We start from the raw sequence: 21,745 nt of genomic DNA, 5'->3' as shown, positions 1-21,745 counted from the left end.
AGGGAGTGGGTCCATGGAACTGTACCCTGGAGTGTGTACATACAGGACAGGGAGTGGGTCTATGGAACTGTACTCAGGAGTCAGAACATACAGAACAGGGAAGGGTCTATGGAACTGTACTCAGGAGTCAGAACATACAGGACAAGGAGTGGGTCCATGGAACTGTAGCCCTGGAGTGAGTACAAACAGAACATGGAATGGGTCCAATGAACTGTACCCAGGAGTCAGTACATACAGGAAAGGGAGTGGGTCTATGGAATTGTACCCCAGGAGTTAATACATACAGGACAAGGAGTGGGTCCCTTTAACTGTAGCCCTGGAGTGAGTACATACAGAACAGGGAATGGGTCCATGGAACTGTACCCAGGAGTCAGTACATACAGAACAGGGAGTGGGTCTATGGAATTGTACCCCAGTAGTTAGTACATACAGGACAAGGAGTGGGTCCATGGAACTGTAGCCCTGGAGTCAGCACCTAAAGGAGAGGGAGTGGGTCCATGGAACTGTACCCCAGGAGTTAGTACATACAGGACAAGGAGTGGGTCTATGGAACTGTACCCCAGGAGTGAGTACATAGAGGACAAGGAGTGGGTCCATGGAACTTTACCCAGGAGTGAGTACATCCAGAACAGGGAGTGGGTCTATGGAACTGTACCCCAGGAGTTAGCACATACAGGACAAGGAGTGGGTCCATGGAACTGTACCCAGGAGTCAGTACATACAGAACAGGTAGTGGGTCTATGGAACTGTACCCCAGCAGTTAGTCCATACAGGACAAGGAGTGGGTCCATGGAACTGTAGCCCCGGAGTCAGCACCTAAAGGGGAGGGAGTGGGTCCTTGGAACTGTCCCCAGGAGTGAGTACATCCTGAACAGTGAGTGGGTCTATGGAACTGTACCCAGGAGTGAGTACATACAGAACAGGGAAGGGTCTATGGAACTGTACCCAGGAGTCAGTACATGCAGGAAAGGGAGTGGGTCTATGGAACTGTACCCCAGGAGTTAGTACATACAGGACAAGGAGTGGGTCCCTGGAACTGTAGCCCTGGAGTGAGTACATACAGAACAGGGAATGGGTCCATGGAACTGTACCCAGGAGTCAGTACGTATAGAACAGGGAGTGGGTCTGTGGAACTGTACCCCAGGAGTTCGTTCATACAGGACAAGGAGTGGGTCCATGGAACTGTAGCCCTGGAGTCAGCACCTAAAGGAGAGGGAGTGGGTCCATGGAACTGTACCCCAGGAGTTAGTACATGCAGGACAAGGAGTGGGTCTATGGAACTGTACCGCAGGAGTTAGTGCATACAGGACTGGGAGTGGGTCCATGGAACTGTACCCCAGGAGTTAGTACATACAGGACAAGGAGTGGGTCCATGGAACTGTACCGCAGTAGTTAGTGCATACAGGACAGGGAGTGGGTCCATGGAACTGTAGCCCTGGAGTTAGGACATACCGGACAGGGAATGGGTCTATGGAACTGTATCCCAGGAGTTTATACATACAGGACAAGGAGTGGGTCCATGGAACTGTACCACAGGAGTGAGTACATACAGAACAGGGAGTGGGTCCATGGAAATGTACCCCAGGAGTGAGTACATACAGAACAGGGAGTGGGTCCATGGAACTGCACCCAGGAGTCAGGACATACAGAATAGGGAGTGAATCTATGGAACTGTACCCCAGGAGTGAGTACATACAGAACAGGGAGTGGCTCCATGGAACTGTACCCAGGAGTCAGTACATACAGAACAGGGATTGGGTCTATGGAACTGTACCCCAGGAGTGAGTACATCCTGAACAGGGAGTGGGTCCATGGAACTGTCCCCAGGAGTGAGTACATCCAGAACAGGGAGTGGGTCTATGGAACTGTACCCAGGAGTGAGTCCATACAGAACAGGGAAGGGTCTATGGAACTGTACTCAGGAGTCAGAACATACAGAACAGGGAGTGGGTCTATGGAACTGTAGCCCAGGAGTTAATACATACAGGACAAGGAGTGGGTCCATGGATCTGTACCCAGGAGTCAGTACTAACAGAACAGGGAGTGGGTCTGTGGAACTGTACCCCAGGAGTTAGTACATACAGGACAAGGAGTGGGTCCATGGAACTGTAGCCCTGGAGTCAGCACCTCAAGGAGAGGGAGTGGGTCCATGGAACTGTACCCCAGGAGTTAGTACATGCAGGACAAGGTGTGGGTCCATGGAACTGTAGCCCTGCAGTTAGTACATACAGGACAGGGAATGGGACTATGGAACTGTACCCCAGGAGTTTGTACATACAGGACATGGAGTGGGTCCATGGAACAGTACCCAGGAGTGTGTACATACAGAACAGGGCGTGGGTCTATGGAACTGTACCCCAGGAGTTAGTACATACAGGACAAGGAGTGGGTCCATGGAACTGTACACAGGAGTCAGTACATACAGAACAGGGAGTGGGTCCTTGGAACTGTACCCCAGGAGTTAGTCCATACAGGACAAGGAGTGGGTCCATGGAACTGCAGCCTTGGAGTCAGCACCTAAAGGGGAGGGAGTGGGTCCTTGGAACTGTACCCAGGAGTGAGTACATACAGGACAGGGAGTGGGACTATGGAACTGTACCCAGGAGTGAGTACATACAGAACAGGGAATGGGTCCATGGAACTGTACCCAGGAGTGAGTACATACAGGACAGGGAGTGGGTCTATGGAACTGTACCCAGGAGTGAGTTCATTCAGAACAGGGAGTGGGTCCATGGAACTGTACCCAGGAGTGAGTACATTCAGAACAGGGAGTGGGTCCATGGAACTGTACCCTGGAGTGTGTACATACAGGACAGGGAGTGGGTCTATGGAACTGTACTCAGGAGTCAGAACATACAGAACAGGGAAGGGTCTATGGAACTGTACTCAGGAGTCAGAACATACAGGACAAGGAGTGGGTCCATGGAACTGTAGCCCTGGAGTGAGTACAAACAGAACATGGAATGGGTCCATGGAACTGTACCCAGGAGTCAGTACATACAGGAAAGGGAGTGGGTCTATGGAATTGTACCCCAGGAGTTAATACATACAGGACAAGGAGTGGGTCCCTTTAACTATAGCCCTGGAGTGAGTACATACAGAACAGGGAATGGGTCCATGGAACTGTACCCAGGAGTCAGTACATACAGAACAGGGAGTGGGTCTATGGAATTGTACCCCAGTAGTTAGTACATACAGGACAAGGAGTGGGTCCATGGAACTGTAGCCCTGGAGTCAGCACCTAAAGGAGAGGGAGTGGGTCCATGGAAGTGTACCCCAGGAGTTAGTACATACAGGACAAGGAGTGGGTCTATGGAACTGTACCGCAGGAGTTAGTGCAAACAGGACAGGGAGTGGGTCCATGGAACTGTACCCCAGGAGTTAGTACATACAGGACAAGGAGTGGATCCATGGAACTGTAGCCCTGGAGTTAGTACATACCGGACAGGGAATGGGTCTATGGAACTGTACCCCAGGGGTTTATACATACAGGACAAGGAGTGGGTCCATGGAACTGTACCCAGGAGTGAGGACATACAGAACAGGGAGTGGGTCTCTGGAACTGTACCCCAGGATTTAGTACATACAGGACAAGGAGTGGGTCCATGGAACAGTAGCCCTGGAGTCAGCACGTAAAGGGGAAGGAGTGGGTCCTTGGAACTGTACCCAGGAGTGAGTACATACAGGACAAGGAGTGGGTCTATGGAACTGTACCCAGGAGTGAGTACATTCAGAACAGGGAGTGGGTCCATGGAACTGTACCCCAGGAGTTAGTACATACAGGACAAGGAGTGGGTCTATGGAACTGTACCCCAGGAGTTAGTGCATACAGGACAGGGAGTGGGTCCATCGAACTGTAGCCCTGGAGTTAGTACATACAGGACAGGGAATGGGTCTATGGAACTGTACCCCAGGAGTTAGTACATACAGGACAAGGAGTGGGTCTATGGAACTGTACTCCAGGAGTTAGTACATACAGGACAAGGAGTGGGTCCATGCAACTGTACCCAGGAGTCAGTACATACAGAACAGGGAGTGGGTCTATGGAACTGTAGCCCAGGAGTTAATACATAAAGGACAAGGAGTGTGTCCATGGAACAGTAGCCCTGGAGTCAGCACGTAAAGGGGAAGGAGTGGGTCCTTGGAACTGTACCCAGGAGTGAGTACATACGGGACAGGGAGTGGGTCTATGGAACTGTCCCCAGGGGTGAGTACATACAGAACAGGGAATGGGTTCATGGAACTGTACCCAGGAGTCAGTACATACAGAACAGGGAGTGGGTCTATGGAACTGTACCCCAGGAGTTTGTCCAGACAGGACAAGGAGTGGGTCCATGGAACTGTCGCTTTGGAGTCAGCACCGAAAGGGGAGGGAGTGGGTCCTTGGAACTGTACCCAGGAGTGAGCACATACAGGACAGGGAGTGGGCCTATGGAACTGTACCCAGGAGTAAGTACATACAGAACAGGGAGTGGGTCCATGGAAGTGTACCCAGGAGTGAGTACATACAGAACAGGGAGTGGGTCCTTGGAACTGTACCCAGGAGTGAGTACATACAGGACAGGGAGTGGGTCTATGGAACTGTACCCAGGAGTGAGTACATACAGAACAGGGAGTGGGTCCTTGGAACTGTACCCAGGAGTGAGTACATACAGAACATGGAGTGGGTCCTTGGAACTGTACCCAGGAGTGAGTACATACAGAACAGGGAGTGGGTCCTTGGAACTGTACCCAGGAGTGAGTACATACAGGACAGGGAGTGGGTCTATGGAACTGTACCCAGGAGTGAGTACATACAGAACAGGGAGTGGGTCCTTGGAACTGTACCCAGGAGTGAGTACATACAGAACAGGGAGTGGGTCTATGGAACTGTACCCAGGAGTGAGTACATACAGAACAGGGAGTTGGTCCATGGAACTGCACCCAGGAGTGAGTACATACAGGACAGGGAGTGGGTCTATGGAACTGTACCCAGGAGTGAGTACATACAGGACAGGGAGTGGGTCTATGGAACTGTACCCAGGAGTGAGTACATTCAGAACAGGGAGTGGGTCCATGGAACTGTACCCAGGAGTGAGTACATTCAGAACAGGGAGTGGGTCCATGGAACTGTACCCTGGAGTGTGTACATACAGGACAGGGAGTGGGTCTATGGAACTGTACTCAGGAGTCAGAACATACAGAACAGGGAAGGGTCTATGGAACTGTACTCAGGAGTCAGAACATACAGGACAAGGAGTGGGTCCATGGAACTGTAGCCCTGGAGTGAGTACAAACAGAACATGGAATGGGTCCATGGAACTGTACCCAGGAGTCAGTACATACAGGAAAGGGAGTGGGTCTATGGAATTGTACCCCAGGAGTTAATACATACAGGACAAGGAGTGGGTCCCTTTAACTATAGCCCTGGAGTGAGTACATACAGAACAGGGAATGGGTCCATGGAACTGTACCCAGGAGTCAGTACATACAGAACAGGGAGTGGGTCTATGGAATTGTACCCCAGTAGTTAGTACATACAGGACAAGGAGTGGGTCCATGGAACTGTAGCCCTGGAGTCAGCACCTAAAGGAGAGGGAGTGGGTCCATGGAAGTGTACCCCAGGAGTTAGTACATACAGGACAAGGAGTGGGTCTATGGAACTGTACCGCAGGAGTTAGTGCAAACAGGACAGGGAGTGGGTCCATGGAACTGTACCCCAGGAGTTAGTACATACAGGACAAGGAGTGGATCCATGGAACTGTAGCCCTGGAGTTAGTACATACCGGACAGGGAATGGGTCTATGGAACTGTACCCCAGGGGTTTATACATACAGGACAAGGAGTGGGTCCATGGAACTGTACCCAGGAGTGAGGACATACAGAACAGGGAGTGGGTCTCTGGAACTGTACCCCAGGATTTAGTACATACAGGACAAGGAGTGGGTCCATGGAACAGTAGCCCTGGAGTCAGCACGTAAAGGGGAAGGAGTGGGTCCTTGGAACTGTACCCAGGAGTGAGTACATACAGGACAAGGAGTGGGTCTATGGAACTGTACCCAGGAGTGAGTACATTCAGAACAGGGAGTGGGTCCATGGAACTGTACCCCAGGAGTTAGTACATACAGGACAAGGAGTGGGTCTATGGAACTGTACCCCAGGAGTTAGTGCATACAGGACAGGGAGTGGGTCCATCGAACTGTAGCCCTGGAGTTAGTACATACAGGACAGGGAATGGGTCTATGGAACTGTACCCCAGGAGTTAGTACATACAGGACAAGGAGTGGGTCTATGGAACTGTACTCCAGGAGTTAGTACATACAGGACAAGGAGTGGGTCCATGCAACTGTACCCAGGAGTCAGTACATACAGAACAGGGAGTGGGTCTATGGAACTGTAGCCCAGGAGTTAATACATAAAGGACAAGGAGTGTGTCCATGGAACAGTAGCCCTGGAGTCAGCACGTAAAGGGGAAGGAGTGGGTCCTTGGAACTGTACCCAGGAGTGAGTACATACGGGACAGGGAGTGGGTCTATGGAACTGTCCCCAGGGGTGAGTACATACAGAACAGGGAATGGGTTCATGGAACTGTACCCAGGAGTCAGTACATACAGAACAGGGAGTGGGTCTATGGAACTGTACCCCAGGAGTTTGTCCAGACAGGACAAGGAGTGGGTCCATGGAACTGTCGCTTTGGAGTCAGCACCGAAAGGGGAGGGAGTGGGTCCTTGGAACTGTACCCAGGAGTGAGCACATACAGGACAGGGAGTGGGCCTATGGAACTGTACCCAGGAGTAAGTACATACAGAACAGGGAGTGGGTCCATGGAAGTGTACCCAGGAGTGAGTACATACAGAACAGGGAGTGGGTCCTTGGAACTGTACCCAGGAGTGAGTACATACAGGACAGGGAGTGGGTCTATGGAACTGTACCCAGGAGTGAGTACATACAGAACAGGGAGTGGGTCCTTGCAACAGTACCCAGGAGTGAGTACATACAGAACATGGAGTGGGTCCTTGGAACTGTACCCAGGAGTGAGTACATCCAGAACAGGGAGTGGGTCCTTGGAACTGTACCCAGGAGTGAGTACATCCAGAACAGGGAGTGGGTCCTTGGAACAGTACCCAGGAGTGAGTACATACAGGACAGGGAGTGGGTCTATGGAACTGTACCCAGGAGTGAGTACATACAGAACAGGGAGTGGGTCTATGGAACTGTACCCAGGAGTGAGTACATACAGAACAGGGAGTGGGTCCTTGCAACAGTACCCAGGAGTGAGTACATCCAGTACAGGGAGTGGGTCCTTGGAACTTTACCCAGGAGTGAGTACATCCAGAACAGGGAGTGGGTCCTTGGAACTGTACCCAGGAGTGAGTACATACAGGACAGGGAGTGGGTCTATGGAACTGTACCCAGGAGTGAGTACATACAGAACAGGGAGTGGGTCTATGGAACTGTACCCAGGAGTGAGTACATACAGAACAGGGAGTGGGTCCTTGCAACAGTACCCAGGAGTGAGTACATACAGGACAGGGAGTGGGTCTATGGAACTGTACCCAGGAGTGAGTACATCCAGAACAGGGAGTGGGTCCTTGGAACTGTACCCAGGAGTGAGTACATCCAGAACAGGGAGTGGGTCCTTGGAACTGTACCCAGGAGTGAGTACATACAGGAGAGGGAGTGGGTCCATGGAACTGTAACCCTGGAGTTAGTACATACTGGACAAGGAGTTTGTCCCTGGAACTGTAGCCCTGGAGTGAGTACATACAGAACAGGGAATGGGTCCATGGAACTGTACCCAGGAGTCAGTACATACAGAACAGGGAGTGGGTCTGTGGAACTGTACACCAGCAGTTCGTGCATACAGGACAAGGAGTGGGTCCATGGAACTGTAGTCCTGGAGTCAGCACCTAAAGGAGAGGGAGTGGGTCCATGGAACTGTACCCCAGGAGTTAGTGCATACAGGACAGGGAGTGGGTCCATGGAACTGTAGCCCTGCAGTTACAACATACAGGACAAGGAGTGGGTCCATGCAACTGTACCCAGGAGTCAGTACATACAGAACAGGGAGTGGGTCTATGGAACTGTACCCCAGGAGTTACAACATACAGGACAAGGAGTGGGTCCATGCAACTGTACCCAGGAGTCAGTACATACAGAACAGGGAATGGGTCCTTGGAACTGTACCCCAGGAGTTAGTCCATACAGGACAAGGAGTGGGTCCATGGAACTGTAGCCCTGGAGTCAGCACCTCAAGGAGAGGGAGTGGGTCTATGGAACTGTACCCAGGAGTGAGTACATACAGGACAGGGAGTGGGTCTATGGAACTGTACCCAGGAGTCAGTACATACAGAACAGGGAGTGGGTCCATGGAACTGTACCCAGGAGTCAGTACATACAGAACAGGGAGTGGGTCGATGGAACTGTACCCCAGGAGTTCGTCCATACATGACAAGGAGTGGGTCCATGGAACTGTACCCCAGGAGTTAGTACATACAGAACAGGGAGTGGGTCCATGGAACTGTGCCCCAGGAGTTAGTACATACAGGACAAGGAGCGGGTCCATGGAACTGTAGCCCTGGATTCAGCACCTAAAGGGGAGGGAGTGGGTCCTTGGAACTGTACCCAGGAGTACATACAGGAAAGGGAGTGGGTCTATGGAACTGTACCCATGAGTGAGTACATACAGAACAGGGAGTGGGTCCATGGAACTGTACCCAGGAGTCAGTACATACAGAACAGGGAGTGGGTCTGTGGAACTGTACTCCAGGAGTGAGTACATTCAGAACAGGGTGTGGGTCCATGGAACTGTACCCAGGAGTGAGTACATACAGAACAGGGAGTGGGTCCATGGAACTGTACCCAGGAGTCAGTACATACAGAACAGGGAGTGGGTCTGTGGAACTGTACCCCAGGAGTTAGTACATTCAGGACAAGGAGTGGGTCCATGGAACTGTAGCCCTGGAGTCAGCACCTAAAGGAGAGGGAATGGGTCCATGGAACTGTACCCCAGGAGTTAGTACATACAGGACAAGGAGTGGGTCCATGGAACTGTACCCAGGAGTGAGTACATACAGAACAGGGAGTGGGTCTGTGGAACTGTACCCCAGGAGTTACAACATACAGGACAAGGAGTGGGTCCATGCAACTGTACCCAGGAGTCAGTACATACAGAACAGGGAATGGGTCTATGGAACTGTACCCCAGGAGTTAGTCCATACAGGACAAGGAGTGGGTCCATGGAACTGTAGCCCTGGAGTCAGCAACTCAAGGAGAGTGAGTGGGTCTATGGAACTGTACCCAGGAGTGAGTACATACAGGACAGGGAGTGGGTCTATGGAACTGTACCCAGGAGTGAGTACATACAGAACAGGGAGTGGGTCCATGGAACTGTACCCAGGAGTCAGTACATACAGAACAGGGAGTGGGTCTATGGAACTGTACCCCAGGAGTTCGTCCATACAGGACAAGGAGCGGGTCCATGGAACTGTAGCCCTGGAGTCAGCACCTAAAGGGGAGGGAGTGGGTCCTTGGAACTGTACCCAGGAGTACATACAGGAAAGGGAGTGGGTCTATGGAACTGTACCCAGGAGTGAGTACATACAGAACAGGGAGTGGGTCCATGGAACTGTACCCAGGAGTCAGTACATCCTGAACAGGGAGCGGGTCCGTGGAACTGTCCCCAGGAGTGAGTACATCCAGAACAGGGAGTGGGTCTATGGAACTGTACCCAGGAGTGAGTCCATACAGAACAGGGAAGGGTCTATGGAACTGTACTCAGGAGTCAGAACATACAGAACAGGGAGTGGGTCTATGGAACTGCAGCCCAGGAGTTAATACATACAGGACAAGGAGTGGGTCCATGGATCTGTACCCAGGAGTCAGTACTAACAGAACAGGGAGTGGGTCTGTGGAACTGTACCCCAGGAGTTAGTACATACAGGACAAGGAGTGGGTCCATGGAACTGTAGCCCTGGAGTCAGCACCTCAAGGAGAGGGAGTGGGTCCATGGAACTGTATCCCAGGAGTTAGTACATACAGGACAAGGAGTGGGTCCATGGAACTGTAGCCCTGCAGTTAGTACATACAGGACAGGGAATGGGTCTATGGAACTGTACCCCAGGAGTTTGTACATACAGGACATGGAGTGGGTCCATGGAACTGTACACAGGAGTCAGTACATACAGAACAGGGAGTGGGTCCTTGGAACTGTACCCCAGGAGTTAGTCCATACAGGACAAGGAGTGGGTCCATGGAACTGTAGCCCTGGAGTCAGCACCTAAAGGGGAGGGAGTGGGTCCTTGGAACTGTACCCAGGAGTGAGTACATACAGAACAGGGAGTGGGTCTATGGAACTGTACCCAGGAGTGAGTACATACAGAACAGGGAATGGGTCCATGGAACTGTACCCAGGAGTGAGTACATACAGGACAGGGAGTGGGTCGATGGAACTGTACCCAGGAGTCAGTACATACAGAACAGGGAGTGGGTCCATGGAACTGTACCCAGGAGTCAGAACATACAGAACAGGGAGTGGGTCGATGGAACTGTACCCCAGGTGTTCGTCCATACATGACAAGGAGTGGGTCCATGGAACTGTACCCCAGGAGTTAGTACATACAGAACAGGGAGTGGGTCCATGGAACTGTGCCCCAGGAGTTAGTACATACAGGACAAGGAGCGGGTCCATGGAACTGTAGCCCTGGATTCAGCACCTAAAGGGGAGGGAGTGGGTCCTTGGAACTGTACCCAGGAGTACATACAGGAAAGGGAGTGGGTCTATGGAACTGTACCCAGGAGTGAGTACATACAGAACAGGGAGTGGGTCCATGGAACTGTACCCAGGAGTCAGTACATACAGAACAGGGAGTGGGTCTGTGGAACTGTACTCCAGGAGTGAGTACATTCAGAACAGGGTGTGGGTCCATGGAACTGTACCCAGGAGTGAGTACATACAGAACAGGGAGTGGGTCCATGGAACTGTACCCAGGAGTCAGTACATACAGAACAGGGAGTGGGTCTGTGGAACTGTACCCCAGGAGTTAGTACATTCAGGACAAGGAGTGGGTCCATGGAACTGTAGCCCTGGAGTCAGCACCTAAAGGAGAGGGAATGGGTCCATGGAACTGTACCCCAGGAGTTAGTACATACAGGACAAGGAGTGGGTCCATGGAACTGTACCCAGGAGTGAGTACATACAGAACAGGGAGTGGGTCTGTGGAACTGTACCCCAGGAGTTACAACATACAGGACAAGGAGTGGGTCCATGCAACTGTACCCAGGAGTCAGTACATACAGAACAGGGAATGGGTCTATGGAACTGTACCCCAGGAGTTAGTCCATACAGGACAAGGAGTGGGTCCATGGAACTGTAGCCCTGGAGTCAGCAACTCAAGGAGAGTGAGTGGGTCTATGGAACTGTACCCAGGAGTGAGTACATACAGGACAGGGAGTGGGTCTATGGAACTGTACCCAGGAGTGAGTACATACAGAACAGGGAGTGGGTCCATGGAACTGTACCCAGGAGTCAGTACATACAGAACAGGGAGTGGGTCTATGGAACTGTACCCCAGGAGTTCGTCCATACAGGACAAGGAGCGGGTCCATGGAACTGTAGCCCTGGAGTCAGCACCTAAAGGGGAGGGAGTGGGTCCTTGGAACTGTACCCAGGAGTACATACAGGAAAGGGAGTGGGTCTATGGAACTGTACCCAGGAGTGAGTACATACAGAACAGGGAGTGGGTCCATGGAACTGTACCCAGGAGTCAGTACATCCTGAACAGGGAGCGGGTCCGTGGAACTGTCCCCAGGAGTGAGTACATCCAGAACAGGGAGTGGGTCTATGGAACTGTACCCAGGAGTGAGTCCATACAGAACAGGGAAGGGTCTATGGAACTGTACTCAGGAGTCAGAACATACAGAACAGGGAATGGGTCTATGGAACTGTACCCCAGGAGTTAGTCCATACAGGACAAGGAGTGGGTCTATGGAACTGCAGCCCAGGAGTTAATACATACAGGACAAGGAGTGGGTCCATGGATCTGTACCCAGGAGTCAGTACTAACAGAACAGGGAGTGGGTCTGTGGAACTGTACCCCAGGAGTTAGTACATACAGGACAAGGAGTGGGTCCATGGAACTGTAGCCCTGGAGTCAGCACCTCAAGGAGAGGGAGTGGGTCCATGGAACTGTACCCCAGGAGTTAGTACATACAGGACAAGGAGTGGGTCCATGGAACTGTAGCCCTGCAGTTAGTACATACAGGACAGGGAATGGGTCTATGGAACTGTACCCCAGGAGTTTGTACATACAGGACATGGAGTGGGTCCATGGAACTGTACACAGGAGTCAGTACATACAGAACAGGGAGTGGGTCCTTGGAACTGTACCCCAGGAGTTAGTCCATACAGGACAAGGAGTGGGTCCATGGAACTGTAGCCCTGGAGTCAGCACCTAAAGGGGAGGGAGTGGGTCCTTGGAACTGTACCCAGGAGTGAGTACATACAGAACAGGGAGTGGGTCTATGGAACTGTACCCAGGAGTGAGTACATACAGAACAGGGAATGGGTCCATGGAACTGTACCCAGGAGTGAGTACATACAGGACAGGGAGTGGGTCTATGGAACTGTACCCAGGAGTGAGTACATTCAGAACAGGGAGTGGGTCCATGGAACTGTACCCTGGAGTGTGTACATACAGGACAGGGAGTGGGTCTATGGAACTGTACTCAGGAGTCAGAACATACAGAACAGGGAAGGGTCTATGGAACTGTACTCAGGAGTCAGAACATACAGGACAAGGAGTGGGTCCATGGAACTGTAGCCCTGGAGTGAGTACAAACAGAACATGGAATGGGTCCATGGAACTGTACCCAGGAGTCAGTACATACAGGTAAGGGAGTGGGTCTATGGAATTGTACCCCAGGAGTTAATACATACAGGACAAGGAGAGGGTCCCTTTAACAGTAGCCCTGGAGTGAGTACATACAGAACAGGGAATAGGTCCATGGAACTGTACCCAGGAGTCAGTACATACAGAACAGGGAATGGGTCTATGGAATTGTACCCCAGTAGTTAGTTCATACAGGACAAGGAGTGGGTCCATGGAACTGTAGCCCTGGAGTCAGCACCTAAAGGAGAGGGAGTGGGTCCATGGAACTGTACCCCAGGAGTTAGTACATACAGGACAAGGAGTGGGTCTATGGAACTGTACCCCAGGAGTGAGTACATAGAGGACAAGGAGTGGGTCCATGGAACTTTACCCAGGAGTGAGTACATACAGAACAGGGAGTGGGTCTATGGAACTGTACCCCAGGAGTTAGCACATACAGGACAAGGAGTGGGTCCATGGATCTGTACCCAGGAGTCAGTACTAACAGAACAGGGAGTGGGTCTATGGAACTGTACCCAGGAGTCAGTACATGCAGGAAAGGGAGTGGGTCTATGGAACTGTACCCCAGGAGTTAGTACATACAGGACAAGCAGTGGGTCCCTGGAACTGTAGCCCTGGAGTAAGTACATACAGAACAGGGAATGGGTACATGGAACTGTACCCAGGAGTCAGTACATACAGAACAGGGAGTGGGTCTGTGGAACTGTACCCCAGAAGTTAGTACATACAGGACAAGGAGTGGCTCCATGGAACTGTAGCCCTGGAGTCAGCACCTAAAGGAGAGGGAGTGGGTCCATGGAAGTGTACCCCAGGAGTTAGTACATACAGGACAAGGAGTGGGTCTATGGAACTGTACCGCAGGAGTTAGTGCAAACAGGACAGGGAGTGGGTCCATGGAACTGTACCCCAGGAGTTAGTACATACAGGACAAGGAGTGGATCCATGGAACTGTAGCCCTGGAGTTAGTACATACCGGACAGGGAATGGGTCTATGGAACTGTACCCCAGGGGTTTATACATACAGGACAAGGAGTGGGTCCATGGAACTGTACCCAGGAGTGAGGACATACAGAACAGGGAGTGGGTCTATGGAACTGTACCCCAGGATTTAGTACATACAGGACAAGGAGTGGGTCCATGGAACAGTAGCCCTGGAGTCAGCACGTAAAGGGGAAGGAGTGGGTCCTTGGAACTGTACCCAGGAGTGAGTACATACAGGACAAGGAGTGGGTCTATGGAACTGTACCCAGGAGTGAGTACATTCAGAACAGGGAGTGGGTCCATGGAACTGTACCCCAGGAGTTAGTACATACAGGACAAGGAGTGGGTCTATGGAACTGTACCCCAGGAGTTAGTGCATACAGGACAGGGAGTGGGTCCATCGAACTGTAGCCCTGGAGTTAGTACATACAGGACAGGGAATGGGTCTATGGAACTGTACTCCAGGAGTTAGTACATACAGGACAAGGAGTGGGTCCATGCAACTGTACCCAGGAGTCAGTACATACAGAACAGGGAGTGGGTCTATGGAACTGTACCCCAGGAGTTAGTACATACAGGACAAGGAGTGGGTCCATGGAACTGTACCCCAGGAGTCAGTACAGACAGAACAGGGAGTGGGTCTATGGAACTGTACTCCAGGAGTTAGTCCAGACAGGACAAGGAGTGTGTCCATGGAACAGTAGCCCTGGAGTCAGCACGTAAAGGGGAAGGAGTGGGTCCTTGGAACTGTACCCAGGAGTGAGTACATACGGGACAGGGAGTGGCTCTATGGAACTGTCCCCAGGGGTGAGTACATACAGAACAGGGAATGGGTTCATGGAACTGTACCCAGGAGTCAGTACATACAGAACAGGGAGTGGGTCTATGGAACTGTACCCCAGGAGTTTGTCCAGACAGGACAAGGAGTGGGTCCATGGAACAGTCGCTTTGGAGTCAGCACCGAAAGGGGAGGGAGTGGGTCCTTGGAACTGTACCCAGGAGTGAGTACATACAGGACAGGGAGTGGGTCTATGGAACTGTACCCAGGAGTGAGTACATACAGAACAGGGAGTGGGTCCATGGAACTGTACCCAGGAGTCAGTACATACAGAACAGGAAGTGGGTCTATGGAACTGTACCCCAGGAGTTCGTCCATACATGACAAGGAGTGGGTCCATGGAACTGTACCCCAGGAGTTAGTACATACAGAACAGGGAGTGGGTCCATGGAACTGTACCCCAGGAGTTAGTACATACAGGACAAGGAGCGGGTCCATGGAACTGTAGCCCTGGAGTCAGCACCTAAAGGGGAGGGAGTGGGTCCTTGGAACTGTACCCAGGAGTACATACAGGAAAGGGAGTGGGTCTATGGAACTGTACCCAGGAGTGAGTACATACAGAACAGGGAGTGGGTCCATGGAACTGTACCCAGGAGTCAGTACATCCTGAACAGGGAGTGGGTCCGTGGAACTGTCCTCAGGAGTGAGTACATCCAGAACAGGGAGTGGGTCTATGGAACTGTACCCAGGAGTGAGTCCATACAGAACAGGGAAGGGTCTATGGAACTGTACTCAGGAGTCAGAACATACAGAACAGGGAGTGGGTCTATGGAACTGCAGCCCAGGAGTTAATACATACAGGACAAGGAGTGGGTCCATGGAACTGTACCCTGGAGTGTGTACATACAGGACAGGGAGTGGGTCTATGGAACTGTACTCAGGAGTCAGAACATACAGAACAGGGAAGGGTCTATGGAACTGTACTCAGGAGTCAGAACATACAGGACAAGGAGTGGGTCCATGGAACTGTAGCCCTGGAGTGAGTACAAACAGAACATGGATGGGTCCATGGAACTGTACCCAGGAGTCAGTACATACAGGAAAGGGAGTGGGTCTATGGAATTGTACCCCAGGAGTTAATACATACAGGACAAGGAGAGGGTCCCTTTAACAGTAGCCCTGGAGTGAGTACATACAGAACAGGGAATAGGTCCATGGAACTGTACCCAGGAGTCAGTACATACAGAACAGGGAGTGGGTCTATGGAATTGTACCCCAGTAGTTAGTTCATACAGGACAAGGAGTGGGTCCATGGAACTGTAGCCCTGGAGTCAGCACCTAAAGGAGAGGGAGTGGGTCCATGGAACTGTACCCCAGGAGTTAGTACATACAGGACAAGGAGTGGGTCTATGGAACTGTACCCCAGGAGTGAGTACATAGAGGACAAGGAGTGGGTCCATGGAACTTTACCCAGGAGTGAGTACATACAGAACAGGGAGTGGGTCTATGGAACTGTACCCCAGGAGTTAGCACATACAGGACAAGGAGTGGGTCCATGGAACTGTACCCAGGAGTCAGTACATACAGAACAGGTAGTGGGTCTATGGAACTGTACCCCAGCAGTTAGTCCATACAGGACAAGGAGTGGGTCCATGGAACTGTAGCCCCGGAGTCAGCACCTAAAGGGGAGGGAGTGGGTCCTTGGAACTGTCCCCAGGAGTGAGTACATCCTGAACAGTGAGTGGGTCTATGGAACTGTACCCAGGAGTGAGTACATACAGAACAGGGAAGGGTCTATGGAACTGTACCCAGGAGTCAGTACATGCAGGAAAGGGAGTGGGTCTATGGAACTGTACCCCAGGAGTTAGTACATACAGGACAAGCAGTGGGTCCCTGGAACTGTAGCCCTGGAGTAAGTACATACAGAACAGGGAATGGGTACATGGAACTGTACCCAGGAGTCAGTACATACAGAACAGGGAGTGGGTCTGTGGAACTGTACCCCAGAAGTTAGTACATACAGGACAAGGAGTGGCTCCATGGAACTGTAGCCCTGGAGTCAGCACCTAAAGGAGAGGGAGTGGGTCCATGGAAGTGTACCCCAGGAGTTAGTACATACAGGACAAGGAGTGGGTCTATGGAACTGTACCGCAGGAGTTAGTGCAAACAGGACAGGGAGTGGGTCCATGGAACTGTACCCCAGGTGTTAGTACATACAGGACAAGGAGTGGATCCATGGAACTGTAGCCCTGGAGTTAGTACATACCGGACAGGGAATGGGTCTATGGAACTGTACCCCAGGGGTTTATACATACAGGACAAGGAGTGGGTCCATGGAACTGTACCCAGGAGTGAGGACATACAGAACAGGGAGTGGGTCTATGGAACTGTACCCCAGGATTTAGTACATACAGGACAAGGAGTGGGTCCATGGAACAGTAGCCCTGGAGTCAGCACGTAAAGGGGAAGGAGTGGGTCCTTGGAACTGTACCCAGGAGTGAGTACATACAGGACAAGGAGTGGGTCTATGGAACTGTACCCAGGAGTGAGTACATTCAGAACAGGGAGTGGGTCTATCGAACTGTACCCCAGGAGTTAGTACATACAGGACAAGGAGTGGGTCTATGGAACTGTACCCCAGGAGTTAGCGCATACAGGACAGGGAGTGGGTCCATCGAACTGTAGCCCTGGAGTGAGTACATACAGGACAGGGAATGGGTCTATGGAACTGTACTCCAGGAGTTAGTACATACAGGACAAGGAGTGGGTCCATGCAACTGTACCCAGGAGTCAGTACATACAGAACAGGGAGTGGGTCTATGGAACTGTACCCCAGGAGTTAGTACATACAGGACAAGGAGTGGGTCCATGGAACTGTACCCCAGGAGTCAGTACAGACAGAACAGGGAGTGGGTCTATGGAACTGTACTCCAGGAGTTAGTCCAGACAGGACAAGGAGTGTGTCCATGGAACAGTAGCCCTGGAGTCAGCACGTAAAGGGGAAGGAGTGGGTCCTTGGAACTGTACCCAGGAGTGAGTACATACGGGACAGGGAGTGGGTCTATGGAACTGTCCCCAGGGGTGAGTACATACAGAACAGGGAATGGGTTCATGGAACTGTACCCAGGAGTCAGTACATACAGAACAGGGAGTGGGTCTATGGAACTGTACCCCAGGAGTTTGTCCAGACAGGACAAGGAGTGGGTCCATGGAACTGTCGCTTTGGAGTCAGCACCGAAAGGGGAGGGAGTGGGTCCTTGGAACTGTACCCAGGAGTGAGTACATACAGGACAGGGAGTGGGTCTATGGAACTGTACCCAGGAGTGAGTACATACAGAACAGGGAGTGGGTCCATGGAACTGTACCCAGGAGTCAGTACATACAGAACAGGGAGTGGGTCTATGGAACTGTACCCCAGGAGTTCGTCCATACATGACAAGGAGTGGGTCCATGGAACTGTACCCCAGGAGTTAGTATATACAGAACAGGGAGTGGGTCCATGGAACTGTACCCCAGGAGTTAGTACATACAGGACAAGGAGCGGGTCAATGGAACTGTAGCCCTGGAGTCAGCACCTAAAGGGGAGGGAGTGGGTCCTTGGAACTGTACCCAGGAGTACATACAGGAAAGGGAGTGGGTCTATGGAACTGTACCCAGGAGTGAGTACATACAGAACAGGGAGTGGGTCCATGGAACTGTACCCAGGAGTCAGTACATCCTGAACAGGGAGTGGGTCCGTGGAACTGTCCCCAGGAGTGAGTACATCCAGAACAGGGAGTGGGTCTATGGAACTGTACCCAGGCGTGAGTCCATACAGAACAGGGAAGGGTCTATGGAACTGTACTCAGGAGTCAGAACATACAGAACAGGGAGTGGGTCTATGGAACTGCAGCCCAGGAGTTAATACATACAGGACAAGGAGTGGGTCCATGGATCTGCACCCAGGAGTCAGTACTAACAGAACAGGGAGTGGGTCTGTGGAACTGTACCCCAGGAGTTAGTACATACAGGACAAGGAGTGGGTCCATGGAACTGTAGCCCTGCAGTTAGTACATACAGGACAGGGAATGGGTCTATGGAACTCCAGCCCAGGAGTTTGTACATACAGGACATGGAGTGGGTCCATGGAACTGTACACAGGAGTCAGTACATACAGAACAGGGAGTGGGTCCTTGGAACTGTACCCCAGGAGTTAGTCCATACAGGACAAGGAGTGGGTCCATGGAACTGTAGCCCTGGAGTCAGCACCTAAAGGGGAGGGAGTGGGTCCTTGGAACTGTACCCAGGAGTGAGTACATACAGGACAGGGAGTGGGTCTATGGAACTGTACCCAGGAGTGAGTACATACAGAACAGGGAATGGGTCCATGGAACTGTACCCAGGAGTGAGTACATACAGGACAGGGAGTGGGTCTATGGAACTGTACCCAGGAGTGAGTACATTCAGAACAGGGAGTGGGTCCATGGAACTGTACCCTGGAGTGTGTACATACAGGACAGGGAGTGGGTCTATGGAACTGTACTCAGGAGTCAGAACATACAGAACAGGGAAGGGTCTATGGAACTGTACTCAGGAGTCAGAACATACAGGACAAGGAGTGGGTCCATGGAACTGTAGCCCTGGAGTGAGTACAAACAGAACATGGAATGGGTCCATGGAACTGTACCCAGGAGTCAGTACATACAGGAAAGGGAGTGGGTCTATGGAATTGTACCCCAGGAGTTAATACATACAGGACAAGGAGAGGGTCCCTTTAACAGTAGCCCTGGAGTGAGTACATACAGAACAGGGAATAGGTCCATGGAACTGTACCCAGGAGTCAGTACATACAGAACAGGGAATGGGTCTATGGAATTGTACCCCAGTAGTTAGTTCATACAGGACAAGGAGTGGGTCCATGGAACTGTAGCCCTGGAGTCAGCACCTAAAGGAGAGGGAGTGGGTCCATGGAACTGTACCCCAGGAGTTAGTACATACAGGACAAGGAGTGGGTCTATGGAACTGTACCCCAGGAGTGAGTACATAGAGGACAAGGAGTGGGTCCATGGAACTTTACCCAGGAGTGAGTACATACAGAACAGGGAGTGGGTCTATGGAACTGTACCCCAGGAGTTAGCACATACAGGACAAGGAGTGGGTCCATGGAACTGTACCCAGGAGTCAGTACATACAGAACAGGTAGTGGGTCTATGGAACTGTACCCCAGCAGTTAGTCCATACAGGACAAGGAGTGGGTCCATGGAACTGTAGCCCCGGAGTCAGCACCTAAAGGGGAGGGAGTGGGTCCTTGGAACTGTCCCCAGGAGTGAGTACATCCTGAACAGTGAGTGGGTCTATGGAACTGTACCCAGGAGTGAGTACATACAGAACAGGGAAGGGTCTATGGAACTGTACCCAGGAGTCAGTACATGCAGGAAAGGGAGTGGGTCTATGGAACTGTACCCCAGGAGTTAGTACATACAGGACAAGCAGTGGGTCAATGGAACTGTAGCCCTGGAGTAAGTACATACAGAACAGGGAATGGGTACATGGAACTGTACCCAGGAGTCAGTACATACAGAACAGGGAGTGGGTCTGTGGAACTGTACCCCAGAAGTTAGTACATACAGGACAAGGAGTGGGTCCATGGAACTGTAGCCCTGGAGTCAGCACCTAAAGGAGAGGGAGTGGGTCCATGGAAGTGTACCCCAGGAGTTAGTACATACAGGACAAGGAGTGGGTCTATGGAACTGTACCGCAGGAGTTAGTGCAAACAGGAAAGGGAGTGGGTCCATGGAACTGTACCCCAGGAGTTAGTACATACAGGACAAGGAGTGGATCCATGGAACTGTAGCCCTGGAGTTAGTACATACCGGACAGGGAATGGGTCTATGGAACTGTACCCCAGGGGTTTATACATACAGGACAAGGAGTGGGTCCATGGAACTGTACCCAGGAGTGAGGACATACAGAACAGGGAGTGGGTCTATGGAACTGTACCCCAGGATTTAGTACATACAGGACAAGGAGTGGGTCCATGGAACAGTAGCCCTGGAGTCAGCACGTAAAGGGGAAGGAGTGGGTCCTTGGAACTGTACCCAGGAGTGAGTACATACAGGACAAGGAGTGGGTCTATGGAACTGTACCCAGGAGTGAGTACATTCAGAACAGGGAGTGGGTCCATGGAACTGTACCCCAGGAGTTAGTACATACAGGACAAGGAGTGGGTCTATGGAACTGTACCCCAGGGGTTTATACATACAGGACAAGGAGTGGGTCCATGGAACTGTACCCAGGAGTGAGGACATACAGAACAGGGAGTGGGTCTATGGAACTGTACCCCAGGATTTAGTACATACAGGACAAGGAGTGGGTCCATGGAACAGTAGCCCTGGAGTCAGCACGTAAAGGGGAAGGAGTGGGTCCTTGGAACTGTACCCAGGAGTGAGTACATACAGGACAAGGAGTGGGTCTATGGAACTGTACCCAGGAGTGAGTACATTCAGAACAGGGAGTGGGTCCATGGAACTGTACCCCAGGAGTTAGTGCATACAGGACAGGGAGTGGGTCCATCGAACTGTAGCCCTGGAGTTAGTACATACAGGACAAGGAGTGGGTCCATGCAACTGTACCCAGGAGTCAGTACATACAGAACAGGGAGTGGGTCTATGGAACTGTACCCCAGGAGTTAGTACATACAGGACAAGGAGTGGGTCCATGGAACTGTACCCCAGGAGTCAGTACAGACAGAACAGGGAGTGGGTCTATGGAACTGTACTCCAGGAGTTAGTCCATACAGGACAAGGAGTGGGTCCATGGAACTGTAGCCCCGGAGTCAGCACCTAAAGGGGAGGGAGTGGGTCCTTGGAACTGTCCCCAGGAGTGAGTACATCCTGAACAGTGAGTGGGTCTATGGAACTGTACCCAGGAGTGAGTACATACAGAACAGGGAAGGGTCTATGGAACTGTACCCAGGAGTCAGTACATGCAGGAAAGGGAGTGGGTCTATGGAACTGTACCCCAGGAGTTAGTACATACAGGACAAGCAGTGGGTCCCTGGAACTGTAGCCCTGGAGTAAGTACATACAGAACAGGGAATGGGTACATGGAACTGTACCCAGGAGTCAGTACATACAGA

Source organism: Heterodontus francisci, chromosome 16 (assembly GCF_036365525.1).
Source record: "Heterodontus francisci isolate sHetFra1 chromosome 16, sHetFra1.hap1, whole genome shotgun sequence".
Taxonomy (NCBI): domain Eukaryota; kingdom Metazoa; phylum Chordata; class Chondrichthyes; order Heterodontiformes; family Heterodontidae; genus Heterodontus; species Heterodontus francisci.
This window is presented reverse-complemented; position numbering follows the sequence as displayed.